Source organism: Symphalangus syndactylus, chromosome 17 (assembly GCF_028878055.3).
Source record: "Symphalangus syndactylus isolate Jambi chromosome 17, NHGRI_mSymSyn1-v2.1_pri, whole genome shotgun sequence".
Lineage (NCBI taxonomy): Eukaryota > Metazoa > Chordata > Mammalia > Primates > Hylobatidae > Symphalangus > Symphalangus syndactylus.
This window is the reverse complement of record NC_072439.2, coordinates 19,865,941-19,877,564: the sequence shown is the minus strand read 5'-3', so window position 1 is coordinate 19,877,564 and position 11,624 is coordinate 19,865,941.

The window sequence follows — 11,624 nt, the reverse complement described above, 5'->3', positions numbered from 1 at the left end:
GATGCCTTGAGATGAGCACTGGGCAGGGAGCAGAAGAGGGAGGTGCAGGGTGGGAATATCAATGTTAGGGGAGCAGATGGGGAGCAGGGACAAATCATCTTCATTTCTTGTTGTCAGGGACAAATTCTGGGGCACAGCACCTGATTCTGGGGCACAGCAACCCACTGTTCGTGTTCCTGGGTGTCGTGAGTGCTCATAATTTCATGTGTCCTTGGCATCCATTTCTTAAGGTGTAAGCTTAACTGCCTCATATCAGAGGCAGGACTTGGTCACCATGACAGTTTCCAATACTGTACCCAGTCAAAAAGGCTCCAGTTAGTGGCCAGAGATAAAATCTTAGAGGCATCTCTCCTGCCTAGTGTGCTGGGATCCCCTCCCTCCAGCTGCTTCCTTTAAACTGATCGTTCTGACATTTGTCCTCAAATTTAAAGTGACCACCTCTCAGTCACAGTATGACCTCCTTGACCAAGTGTTCACTTGTTTTAAACCCGCCCATTAAAGCTCCCTGTTGTAAACCTGTCAGACAACACTCTGGACCCAGTAAAGCCATTGGCCTACAGGACCCTTCTCTCCTCCCTCCCTGGGCTCCCTGACCTCTGCGTGGTCTCCAGGTGTGCTGTGTGCTCCCCCATGTCTGTAAGTAGTAAAACTCTTACACTTTATTGTATTATTATTATTTCTAGTTTTTGAGACAGAGTTTCTTTCTGTCACCCAGGCTGGAATGCAGCGGTGCAATCTCTGCTCATGGCAACCTCTGCCTCCTGGGTTCATTTTTGCCTCAGCCTCATGAATAGCTGGGATTACAGGCTTGTGCCACCATGTCTGGCTAATTTTTTAATTTTTAGTGGAGATGGAGTTTCATCGTGGTGTCCATGCTGGTTTCAAACTACTGACCTCAGGTAATCCACCTGCCTCTTAAAGTGTTGGGATTACAGACATGAGCCAGTGCATCTGTCCAAAACTCTTTCACTTTTGCATTGTGGTTGTGTCACTCACTGAAGCCTCACCTGCCATCTGGGGCCTGACATTGAGGCTGACCCAAGGGACCCATGCAGGTTGAGCCCCTGCTGGAGTGCTTTTCTTGAGGCCTTGGTGCTGCTGGGGACAGGAGCTGCCAGCTAATATGATAGAGAACCTGAAGAGTTTCACTCAAAACCCTGGGCTAGATGATGTATTCCTGGGCTTGGGCTGCTATAACAAACACCATAGCCTGGGTGACTTAAACAATAGAGATCTATTTCTCATCGTTCTGGAGTCTGGGAAATCCAAGGTCAGGGAGACAGGTGAGTCAGCCCTGGTGAGGGCTTCCTTGCAGATGCCTACTTTCTTTTTGTATCTGCACATGGTGCGGGTTTTTGAGGGGGTGGAGAGACAGCAAGGGAGAGGGAGAGATGCCATTCTCTTGTATTTTCCTTTTATTATAAGGGAATTAATTCCATCATGAAGCCCCTAGCTTTATGACCTAGTCATTCTCTAATTACCTCCTAAAGACCCCACCTCCAAATTCCATTTCATTAAGGATGAGGGTTTCAACAGTTTTGTGGGGACACATTCAGTTTCTTTTTTCTTTTTTTGAGATGGAGCCTCACTCTGTCATCCAGGCTGAAGTACAGCAGCATGATCTTGGCTCACTGCCACCTCTGTCTCCCAGGTTCAAGTGATTCTCCTCCCTCAGCATCCCCAGTAGCTAGGATTACAGGCATGCACTACCACGCCTGGCTAATTTTTGTATTTTAGTAGAGATGGGGTCTCCCCATGTTGGCCAGGTTGGTCTCAAGCTTCTGATCTCAAATGAGCCACTTGCTTTGGCCTCCTAAAGTGCTGGGATTACAGGCTGATTTATTCAGTTTCTAGCAGGGGAGGTGGGAGCTGCTTTCCCTCCTGTTCATGGGACCTGGCCTTTTCTGCTGAGATGGCTTCACACTCACAATCTCACCCTAGGCTGCAGACCCACAGAGCCTGTGTCCTCGACTCCTCTCCTGCCCATTCCTGGGTATTCCTTCCTGCACCACGTTCTCCATGTGGCCCCACCTGCTCCTGTTCCAGGGAGCTGCCCCTAGGTTGCTGCCCTTCTCACCATCTTTGGGCTCACTGGCCTCTGCCATTTCTTCTGAGCCTTGAACACTGATCACTGGCAGGGAGAAACGGTGAAGCTGGGATGGGTGCTGTCCAAGGTGCTGCTTTTTGTGGACAGTTTGACAGTGAGGGAACCTGATGTGTCACCCCAGAGGAGGCCCAAAAGCTGTTTCTCAGGGGTGCCTGGATCGTGGTGGGGTGGGTACATTAGAGTAGGCTGGACCATGGACTGCAGGGACCCTGTTCTGTGTCAGCGACCAGCTCCTCAAGCTCCATGTTCTTCTCTGTAACTGACTGCCTTGTGTGCTCTCTGAGCCCAAGCTAGATTCCTTCCCACAATGTCCAGAGAGTCAGGGCTGTGTTTGGAGACCTAATGGGGGGTCTTGTGTGCTCACACAGAGTGTCCAGAGAACAGGCTTCGTGACCTCCCCTGCCCTACCCCCACATCAAGATCTGGATAGTGCACTAGGTCAGATAAAGTCAGAATCCTTGGGGAGGGTGTTGTCCTGGGAGTGCTGAGGTCTGTGCCCCCAGCTTAATTCTCAGTCTCTTTGCAAATACATTTAAGTTGTGCATCTGCAGTTGGCTGAGCAGCCTCATGTCTCCAAATTCTTGGATCTCCCTCTGGATAAGGTCATGAAGGATCTGCATATATGAGGGCTATCTGATCAGGGTTTTACATAGTGGGTTTTTTTTTTTTTTTTTTTTTTTTTTTGAGAGGGAGTCTTATTCTGTCACCCAAGCTGGAGTGCAGTGGTGCAATCTCGGCTCACTGCAGCCTTCACCTCCCGGGTTCAAGCGATTCTCCTGCCTCAGCTTCCTGAGTAGCAGGGATTATAGGTGTGTGCCACCACGCTCAGCTAATTTTTGTATTTTTAGTAGAGATGGGGTTTCACCATATTGGTCAGGCTGGTGGCCTTGTGATCCACCCACCTCAGCCTCCCAAAGTGCTGGGATTACAGGCGTGAGCCACCACACCTGGCTGTGTTTTTTTTTTTTAAACCAAAGACTTTTAAAAAATTGTAGTAGAGTGTATATATGTGTATATATGTAAGATATAAATATATATAAATATACATTTATATACAAATGTAGCATGCCATTTTAACCACTTTAAAATGTGCAATCAAATGGAATTAACCACATTCACAATGTTAAATAACCATCACCACTATCTTTCCTAGAAATTTCTCATCATTCCAAATTGAAACCCTGTATCTTTTAAACAATAACTCCCTATTTTGTCCACCCTAGACTTTGATAATCTCTAGCCTACTTTCTGTCTCTATGAATTTGCCTATTCTTGATGTTTCATATAAATGGTATCATACACATATGTCATTTTGTTTTGGGCATATTTCAAGAGCATAATGTTTCCAAGGTCTGTGCATGCTCCAGTGTGTGTCAGGGCTTCATTCCTCTTTATAGCTGATTAACTTGCTGTTGTATGTATCACCATATTTGTTTATTTATTCATGTCTTGATGGACACTTGGGTTGTTTCCATGTTTTATCTATTGTGAATAATGCTGCAATCAACATTCCCATTCCAGTACTTCTTTGAGTCCCTGGATTCAATTTTTTGGGTATATATCTAGGAAAGAATGTTGTTTTATATGGGAAGTCTGTGAATAGCTCTTTGAGGAAGAAAACAACTGTTTCCCATAGTGGCTGTACCTTTTTATATTCTCACCAGCAATGTATAAGGATTCCAAATTCTACATAAGGCTGCCACTTGTTATTTAACATTTTAAAAGAACAATAACTATTTCCCGAATGACTAATGAAGTTGAGTGTCTTTCCATGTCCTTCTTGACTGTTTGTATATCTTCCTTGAATAAATGTCTATTTGAGTCATTTTCCTATTTATAAATTGGGAGGTTTGTCTTTTTATTATTGAGTTGTAGCAGTTCTTTATATATTCTGGACATGATACCCTTGTCTATATGATTTGCAATTTTTTTTTCTCTTATTCTGTGTCTGGTCTTTTCACTTTCTTTTCTTTTTTTTTTTTTTTTTTTTTTTTTTTTTTTGAGATGGAGTCTTGCTCTGTCGCCCAGGCTGGAGTGCAGTGGTGTGATCTTGGCTCACTGCAAGCCCCGCCTCCCGGGTTCATGCCATTCTCCTGCCTCAGCCTCCCAAATAGCTGGGAATACAGGCGCCTGCCACCACGCCCAGCTAATTTTTTTTTTTTTTTTGTATTTTTTAGTAGAGACGAGATTTCACCATTTAGCCAGGATGGTCTCGATCTCCTGACCTTGTGATCTGTCTACCTCGGCCTCCCAAAGTGCTGGGATTACAGGCGTGAGCCACCATGCCCGGCCCCCTTTTCACTTTCTTGATAATGTCCATTGACATAAAAAAGACTTGTGTCTTGATAAGCCCAATTTATCTATTTTTCATTTTTGTGTCTCATGCATTTGTGTCATATCTAAGAATTTACTGTCACATTTGAGGTCATCACGATTCACCCCTATATCTTTTCTAAGACATTTTTATGGTTTTAGCTCTTATATTTAAGTCACTGATCAATTTTGAGGTAATTGTTTGGTATGGTGGGATGAAGAGTTCCATAAGTTCATTGTTTTTCATGTGGTTATCCAGTTGTCCCTGCACCATTATTTGAGAAGACTATTCATACCCCATTAAATTATCTTGACACGCTTGTCAAGGAGCAATTGACCGTAAGTATGAGAGTTTATTTCCGGACTCTCAGTTTTATCCCATTGGTCTCTGTGTGTATCCTTATGCCAGTAGCACACCCTTTTAATAATTGTACTGTTCATGAGCTTTCAAATAAGAAAGTACAAGTCCTCTAATTTATTTTGGCAAGATTGTTTTGGCTATTTAGGGGTAGTTTTTTCTTTTGAAAAACAACTACGTCAATGGTTCACAATTGGGGAAAGCTTTTCTCTTTCCTCCTGGAGGGAATTTGGCTGTCTAGAGACCTTTTTAGGAACCTAATCTAAGTAGATAAATTATCCCCACTTCCCTTGCTGAGGTGTTGTGTTAAAGTGTGCATTGCCTCCCGTGGAAGAATTGAGAGATCCTGGAAGCACTTGGCCACATGGTGAGGGACAGTGAGTTCCACGATAATGGGCACAGAAGACATCGTTTGGAACACAGTGTTGTTGGAGGAACTGTATGCATCTCTACTACTTTATTTCTCTGTACAACCAACATCTCCACCAGACACAGTAGATATTAAAATCATTGTTTATCCTCTGTTGCACGGATCTTGGCTGACCTGTCAGCAGGAGCTAGAAGTGATACCTGGCAAGGCAGGGGAGGAGCAGGGCTCAGCAGGGTGAAAGCAGCTGGGACCCAGAGAAGCCAGAAAGGTCTGACTCTTAGAAACTAGGGGCCAGGAGGTGGGTGTCCTCAGGGGCAAATGGATCACAGTGGTACCCATTGCAGTGGACTGGAAGAAGGTAAGAGACACTGGGTATCCTATGTCCTCTCTCAGCTCCCTAACTGAAGATTTGGGGTCTGGGCTGGTTCTGTCCTGTAGCAGGCAGGGGGTAGACAGGGATGGCTGCATATCAGGCCAGAGTCCATGTCATCTTGTCAGGCACTGTCACTGCAGATGGAGAATTCTATTCAGACGCCTGGCCTGGGCACATGTGAGGGACCACCTCCTTCTTTTAAAATTATTTTAAGAAAACAATATCAGCAAATGTGATCAATGTTTATTTTTCTAAAATCATTATTAATGTCATGTTTTATAATATGTCTCTTAGGGAAATGATGAGAACCATGAACACAATGTATGTTTTAAGTGGACTCTCCTATAATTTCAACTTTTATACATTCTTATAGAAACTATTTTCTCTTTGAACACAAAGGTAATATCTCTGTGTTCATTTCTACTTGGAACTCTGTATTTGGGGTGGAGCGAGTCACATTTCCCCACAAAATATGGAAAGCATTTGACTACCAGAAAAAGTGTCCAAAACCTGCTGGTAATATGATTATAGGGCTGCAGGTGGAGGTCAGTTCAAGAGATGTGAAGGAAACTAATGTTGAGTAGTTTTTCTCAAAATCATGTGCAGAAGGAACAACCTCCGCCCACCTCATATTGGGATGAATGAGGGACAGAAATAGAGGTCAGTAATTTAAAGATCAAATTCAAGAGTGGGCAACAGGTTTGAGATGTGAATGGGTGTGAGAGGTGGACGGGTGAATGGTGAAGATGTTCAAAACACCTTCCTACCCCATATTGAGCCCCTGAGGTTGAGACAGTGTCCAGAGCAGAGGCAGCAGAATGTGTGAGCTCACAGGGCTGGCATGAGACTTTAGCACAGTCTAGCTACTAGGTCTATTTTGGGATGGATTCATATTTAAGGAATAATCTAACAGTATGCAATTTTGAAAATATATAGAAATTCCTTTGCTATGGATTTTTTCTTCATAAGATATTTCTTCTTAATGAGAGAATTGATTTTTTTTTGAGATGGAGTCTCAATCTGTCACCCAGGCTGGAGTGCAGTGGCATGATCTCCGCTCACTGCAACCTCCACCTCCTGGGTTCAAGCGATTGTCCTGCCTCAGCCTCCTGAGTAGCTGGGATTACAGGCGTACACCACCAAGCGCAGCTAATTTTTGTATTTTTAGTAGAGACAGGGTTTCACCATATTGATCAGGCTGATCTTGAACTCCTGACCTCGTGATCCGTCTGCCTTGGCCTCTCAAAGTGCTGGGATTGCAGGCATGAGTGAGGTGGACTGTAGACCCTTTTGATTTGTGGTTACAGACCCTTGGAAAAGCCTCACCCCTTCCTGCTGTGAGGTACAGGTAGTCATGTGGCATCACCTCTAAACGTGTCTTCTCCTGAGACATCAAGTTTCTGATTAAGTCAAAGTCATTTCAACAGACATTGAAGATGTCAGTTTTACTCTCACACTCACAATTCTTCTACCAAGAGATGAAAGATTTTACTGGTGACTTGTTTGTAGATATTAAGGTAGATCAGTGGTTCGGACAGGGGAAATTTTGCCCTCCAGGGGGCATCTGGCAATGTCCGGAGACATTGTTGGTTGTCAGAGCTGGGGGAGAGCCCCCAAATGGTGCTGAACATCCTAGAGCTCACAGACAGCCCCACCAGCATGACCACCCCAAATGTCAACGCTGAGGAGTGGAGAGCCCTGCGGTGCCCTTCCTCAGCTTCCCTGGGGCTTCCTCTCACCTGCTCCTCCCCTCTCTCCCGACCACTCCTTCACCTTAGTTTCGTCGTTGCCCAACAGTCCCCTCCACCTGAACTTGCTCTTAGTCCAAGGCCAGCCCTGATATCTGAACTCTCCTGGCTTCATTTTGCTCCTTAGCAGGAGGTGCCCACTAGAGGGCGCACTCGTCCTTCCCGGCACTCAGGCTCTACCTTTCCTTTCTAAGACGAGCGTGGCTGGCCCAATCCCAGCCCTCGACAGTCTTTAGGTTTGCCCTCGGGGCAGCTCTTGGACAGGCATCAGGAACCCCAGGGAGGAGCCTGACTCTGGAGATTTTTGTGCATGGACTGGGGACCTGGAGCCACCCCAGGGCCCAAGTCACTGGGGAGGGGCTGGGTCCATGCACGGGGCGGCACACTCAGGGTCCGGACACTCCTGCCCTGTGTGGTTGCTGGGGACATGGCCATGTGCCTGTGTCCCTAAAGGCTCTGTCACTCAGGATTTGTGCCTGAGGGCCTTGGCTGGGCTGCTGTGTAAACTTCCAGATGGAGCCTTTCCCAGTGGGGCACGAGTCCTCCCAGAGATTTCAAGGAGGGCCTTCACCAGGAAGAATCAGGAGGGACGTGACAGCCACCAGGGTGTAGTTTCCCCCCAGGGCCTGAAAAGAGGGACCTCTTTTCATCATTTGCCCAGAGTGTTTGTACTGTCTCCATCATGATGGAATGATGTGGAATTTCATGCAAGGCCATTTTGCTTCTGTTCTGCTAATAATAATTTTGTTTCTAGCTAATCTGTTGATGTAGTAAAAACAATTGTTAACGTTGCTATGTTAAAGTGTGGCATTTTAACACGATGTTAAAACGCTACATTAAACCTTGCATTTCTGGGGAAGCAACTCAACGTGGTAAATTCTGACTCATTTTGGTCGTACTTCATTTGTGAATTTTCCCTCTTTGTTTCTGAGTAGGGCCTGCAATTTTACTTTTTCATTGTTTCCTGGTTTGCCTTTGATAAGAAGGTTCTACTTCCACAAAAATGAGTTAATGAGTATTGTTTATTTTCTTTTTCTCTGGAAGTGTTGTGTAAGGTTGATAGGAGCTGGTCTTTGATTGTTTTGTGGATTTTAAAAATTTAAACTGAAGAGATTTTATACTTCTTGTTTGGTGAAGTAACATGGACATAGCATAATGTCTGTATGTTTGTGTGTGCCAATGACAGCCCTGTCCAGATCAAGACAGAGCACATTGTCTGCACCAAGCCACACTCCTGCGCCCCTCCCAGCCATTGCAAGCACCAGATCACTGTCATTCTGATCTCTATCTCCAGAGATGGGTTTTGCCACTTGGGAACTTTATAGCTGTAGAATCGGGCTTCATTTTCCCTTCTGCATTGGCTCCTTTCTTGCAACTCGCTGTGTGAGATCATCCATGTTGTATGTAGCAGGAATCCATTTATTTTCATGTTGTAAATTATCCCTTAGTTTGAATACACCACTGTTTTATCCCCTGTATTGTTGCATATTTGGACTGCGACACTATTTGGGTCTTCTGAATCATGCTGATGTGAACGTTTCTACACATATATTTTGGTGGCCTTACTCATTTCCTTGAGTGTAGAGACCATTGTATATGCTGGAACTTCTAAGATAGCTACACATTGTAATTTTCCTGTTAGAGAGTTGATTACATCTAAATTCCCACCAGCAACATCTCTGTGTCCAGTTGTTTCAACTCTTGGTATTGGCAGTCTATTGAATTTTAGCCTTTCTTATGTTGTTGGGATGAGATTTCATAATGGTTTTAATATGCCTTTCCTAAATAAACAATAGCGCAAATGCATCTTTTCATGTCCTCATGGGCTATTACACATGTTCTACCATCTGGTGCCTCTTAGAGTTTTCTGCCATTTAAAAACATTGTGTTGTCAATCTTTCTCTTATTGTTATTTTGTTATGTATCTTGGGTATGGCTTCTTTGTCATATAGATAGATACACATGTCTGTCTCTGTATGTCTTGTGTATGCAGGAGAGAGAGAAAATTGGGAACCTTTTGTAGAACAGACATTCTCAATGTCAATGAATTTTATCTGTTGTTAAAAGATTATCATGTCATGTGAATTAGAGATGTAGATTTATCTTTGTTTCTCTGTAGAGATATTCACGGTCATCTCAAATCATCTGCTTTTTGTGAGTATGCACACGAGTGTGCATGTGTTTGCATGTGTGCAAATATTTTAATTATTAAGTAAGATTTTAAGATGGGTGGCTGGGCATTGTGGCTCATGCCTGTAATCCCAGCACTTTGGGAGGCTGAGGCAGGATTTGAGCCTAGGTGGTGCAGACCAGCCTGGGCAACATGATGAATCCCCGTCTCTATTAAAAATATGAAAAATGGAATACTATGCAGCCATGAAAAATGATGACTTCATGTCCTTTGTAGGGACATGGATGAAGCTGGAAACCATCATTCTCAGCAAACTATCACAAGGACAAAAAACCAAACACCGCATGTTCTCACTCATAGGTGGGAATTGAACAATGAGAACACTTGGACACAGGAAGGGGAACATCACACACTGGGGCCTGTTGTGGGGTGGGGGAGGGGGGAAGGATAGCATTAGGAGATATACCTAATGTAAATGACGAGTTAATGAGTGCAGCACACCAACATGGCACATGTATACATATGTAACAAACCTGCATGTTGTGCACATGTCCCCTAAAACTTAAAGTATAATTAAAAAAAAAAAAGACCACGAGATTAAGATTATTGGAGGGGCCCAAATTTTGCTAAAATGTAGGCATAGTTTCTGCAATCCCTTACTGCTCAGGACTCGTGTACAGAGGTCACAAGATTTGTGACTTCCCTAATTGCTCCTATAGATAACATCACTATTGTAGAACTCGAGATTGGTCTTTTAAGATGTTCCTCAGACTTTTGCGTTTTGGCAACCAGCAGAACTCATCCAGACCCATGATTAATGATTCATCCATTCATGTGGCTTCCATCCAGAGGCAGATTTAACACAGATAATTTTCCCCACCTGCATGATTTCATCCCCAGCCAGTCAGCAGTACTCATTCCTTAGACCTCTGCAGCTGAAACTATCCTTGAAAACCTCTAATTTCTGAGCCACTAGGGAGGCTAATTTGTACAGTAATAAACTTCTGTCCTCCTGTTTGACAGTCTTGGCCTAACTAAAATCTTTTGTAACTGCAAGTCGCCATCTCAGTAAATTGGTTTTGTCTGTGCAGGGTGCAAGAGGAACCCATCAGGTGATTATAAGAGTGGATTGAGGAGTTGCTCATTTCTTTCCAGTGGCCTGTTTCATGTTTTGGCTCCTGGAGGAAGAGATCCCTGGATGGGGACACAGTGGAAGCTTGTTCTCCTGGTGACCTGGGGACATTGGCTCATGATGGAGCCTGGCAGAGGTGACTGCTCTGGCTGATTTCTGTGCCTTTCCTATTGTCCAGGAGGTGGGCCAGGCCACAGTGTGAATAGGAAGGGAACAGAACAGTCAGCCTTGTTAGAGGGAGTGTCTGGGGAAGGCCTATGTGTGGGGGAAGCTGTGCAGGGTGGGGTATCCTAGCTGGAATGAAGGGGGAGGAAAATGAGGGACCTGGAGGAACAGAGACACCCATGGCAGTGAGCAGTGGGGGCTACAGTGACCTAAGAGACCTCAGGGTCCAGGGGCCCCCACTTCCTTAGTCCAGGACCAGGGAGCCCTGGAAACCCTTCCATGCCCAGGGAGCCTCAGTGTCACATGAGATGGGGTGGCTTTAGGGGTAGGGGTTCATAGGAATAGAACATGGGTCTCAGGCCCTGAGGGACAGAAAACCAGTGTGGACGGAAACTCCTAGGATCCTGTATCCAGAATCAGGTATCTAAAGAGGTTATAGATTATTCATTCCTTCATTCATTCCCTTCCTCCTTCATGAGAAAGCTACTGAGTGTGTATGTTACATTGGGCCTGTGCGGCTGTAGGGTGCCAGTGGGGAGAGAAAGCAATGTCCTCTCTTTTATCCTCCCATGGGAGTGACACCAACACATCAGTATACAAGATTTCAGGTCCAGTGAGGGGCATTAGGATCTGACGGGGAGGACTGGACATTCCTTGCTCTGACTTTGATCGTTGAGGCAGGCAATTTAGTTCTGGAGTAAAAACTTATCAGTTGTCCATTTGCTGTCACTCCTCTGAGGTCTAGATAAGTAAGAAGAAAGGATTTGAGCCAATGGATGACTGTGGGGTCCCTGGAACCCCAAAATCCCCACTTCTGGTGGAGGAGAGGATGGGGCTGTGGCTGCAGCCAGACCTCTAGTGACTCTGATCTGCCCCTTGTGTTTGTGTGACTCTGGTTCAGTGACTATGCCTCCCCGGGTCTCAGTT